Raw genomic sequence first — 2889 nt, forward strand, 5'->3', positions numbered from 1 at the left:
AAGCTGGGGACCTAGGGTGAGATCCTCCTTCTGCCATTTAGCCGTGGGACGACAGGCAAGTTGCTTCATTCAAATTTTCTGTTTGGAAAATGAAGGTTTGTAGAGCGTGCCACTTGCACTTCTATTTTAAAACAAAAGGTCTAAGCTCATCTACAGAAAGGCAGTGAAAAGACGAAAACAAAATGCTGCACTTCTATCTTAGGTTGAGTCAGTTCTTAATTAAGATCGAACTGCTATTTATCTGGTAGGGACCAGTTAATCACAACTGTCCTCCTTTCTGGTCAGCCTAGCGTCTATTCTGTCTGCTCATTCTCACACTGCACTGAACTGTAAATATTTTGGCAATGTCTCCCCTCCCTCCTCTTCCTCCCGATTCCTAGTTAAGAGGGTTAAGGTGTATGTGAGCTCTGCGGTCAGAAAGACCTGGCTCTGAATCCTGACTCTGCCCCACAGCTCTGTCATCTTAGGCAGTTGCATGAGCTCCACTGCCTTAACTCAGTGCTCTATACAGTGGGGGCAATGGTAAGCACCCCGAAGCATTAAATGAGCATCAAGCTCAGCGTTTGACATAATGTACGCACCCAATAAATATTTGTTCTCATTATAGTGAAAAAAAGGGCCTCAAAAACGTAAACTATAACGTGGAAATTAAAAATCCAAAAGGAGGATTAAAGGAAAACCTCACAGTTGCAGAGAAAACCCATGCTTATAAAAGAAAAGTTATACTGAAAAAGGAGGAGGAGGAAGAGGAGAAAGAGGAAGAGAAATAAGAAAAACAGAAGAAGAAATGTAAGCAAAACTTACAGTTTGCCTCATCAGTGAATAATATTCACTTAATCACATCTATGTAATTATGCAATATCAATTTAACTAAATAAATTGTAATAGACAATATTGGAAGGGTGGGGAAAGAGGAAGAAAAGATCTAAAAGAGTAAAATTCACATGTACCATAAAAGGCAGTCAATAAATATTACCAAAATAGATTAATCAAGAAGAGCAGCAAAAGCATATAATTTATAAATGTGAATGCAAATGTGGGAAGAAACAGCAAAAAGTGTAGCACGTGGTCGGGAGCCAGGCATGAGCCAGACAGCTGCTATTTTTTCATTGTAAGCCTTTTAGCACGGTATTAGTTAGGAGTATATTAGGCTGCAAGTAACAAAAACAGCAACAGAATATACACAAATAACAATCTCTTAAATAAGAGAAAGTTTATTGCTTGCTCAGGTTGGGAGTTCACAGGATGTAGCCCAGTTCTGGTATGGCAGCTCCATTCCATGAATAAAACTCAGGAGAACAAAACTCCTCCCAGCTCACCACTCCTAGGAAGCATCCATCCTCGCAGTCCAAATCCACTCTCTTTTCAACAAGATGGGTAAGGGACGGAGAAGAAGGCATGTCAGGTGGGGCTAGCAGTCTTTTTAGAGGGGGTTCCTTGAAGCAGCCATACAACACATCTCCCTGCTTTTGTTCTATNGATAAATAATTGTAACTGCTTCAGTCCAAAGCCCAGGGAACTATCTTTGCCTCACAGAACTTTGCAGGAACTAGAGTACTCATTGACCAAATGCAAATGCTCCTCCAGAAGCAGAGAGGTTGTCAAGCATCCTAATGCCTTGGCTTCCAGGGGTTTTCAGGAAGAGAACCTCTACGCGAGGTCTCCTGAGGCCACTTCTCCCTTACTTAACCTCTCAAATTACTTAACCTCTCCCTCCATCTATATGGCCTGGAGGAATATTTAATGGACACCATATTTCTTTGAAAGGAGAAATATGGAAGAGTAAAGTGGGAAGGAATATTTTATACTTCTGTTTTTCCAAAGCTTTGTTTAAGGAAAAGACCTCCTAAGACTCAGAGAAAAGAAAATAATGTTAAAATGATGGAAGCCATCCACTATTTTCAATTTCAAATACACACACACACACACACACACACACACACACCTCCTCTTATTATATTTGGCAAAAGCTAAGAATGAGGTTTCAAATTCAAACACTAGATACTATTTGCTCTGATAATCAGAGGGACTCTGATAGTGACAAGGTCCTTTCTTGCTCCATCATTACATTCAGAAATATGAGGAAACCATTGGTGTAAATATTATGTCATGAATGGAACTGGCTGCCAGATCCCCAGTGACTTCCAGGTCAGTAACCTACCACTGGTGTTGTTCCTTTTAACAGAGTCTTTCAGTTCTTTTTCTATCTCTAGACAAAGAGGGTTTGGCTTTGAAGAGTGTGCCTTTAAGTGAAATGAAGTAATTTTGACAAAAAGAACCACAAAATGGGATGCTCATTTAAGTCTATTGTCACTCAACTATTTCTAAAGAAATTATCTATGGCGACTGGGGCCAGCTACTCAAGAATGTCCCAAGTGCCTATAATGACTCACATAGTTCCCAAAGGCTCCTGGGAGAAGCTAATGAAAGCAACTCTGTGGCTTAGCTTTTCTAGAGATGAGTTCTGGTTCTCTTTTGCTTTCCACAGGGATTTGGAAAAATCACAGTCTCTCTCTTCCAATATGGACTTTTTATCTTGAACATTGGGAATAATAACATCTGTTTTTCACATGCCACAGGTGAGTTGTGAAAATCAGTGAGGATGACGTATGTTAGAGCCCTAAAAAGTGCTAATGTAAATGTTATCTATTGAAGGCAAGCAAAGGAGGCCATCCTCACATTGCAGAGACTTTTTTTTGTTTTTTAAGATTTTTATTGGGGAATTGGGGGAGGGGAATAGACAAGTTGCTGTCGTTTTTTGTTCTTCAGTCTAGTTGTGGAGGACATCGCTTCACTGGCCCATGTTGGTATTATCATTGCGCTCTTCCCAGGTGAGACAGTCGCTCGCTGGCCATTGGACGGCCACTCACGGCAGCTCACGAAAGCTCA

Source organism: Hipposideros armiger, unplaced genomic scaffold (assembly GCF_001890085.2).
Source record: "Hipposideros armiger isolate ML-2016 unplaced genomic scaffold, ASM189008v1 scaffold_158, whole genome shotgun sequence".
Lineage (NCBI taxonomy): Eukaryota > Metazoa > Chordata > Mammalia > Chiroptera > Hipposideridae > Hipposideros > Hipposideros armiger.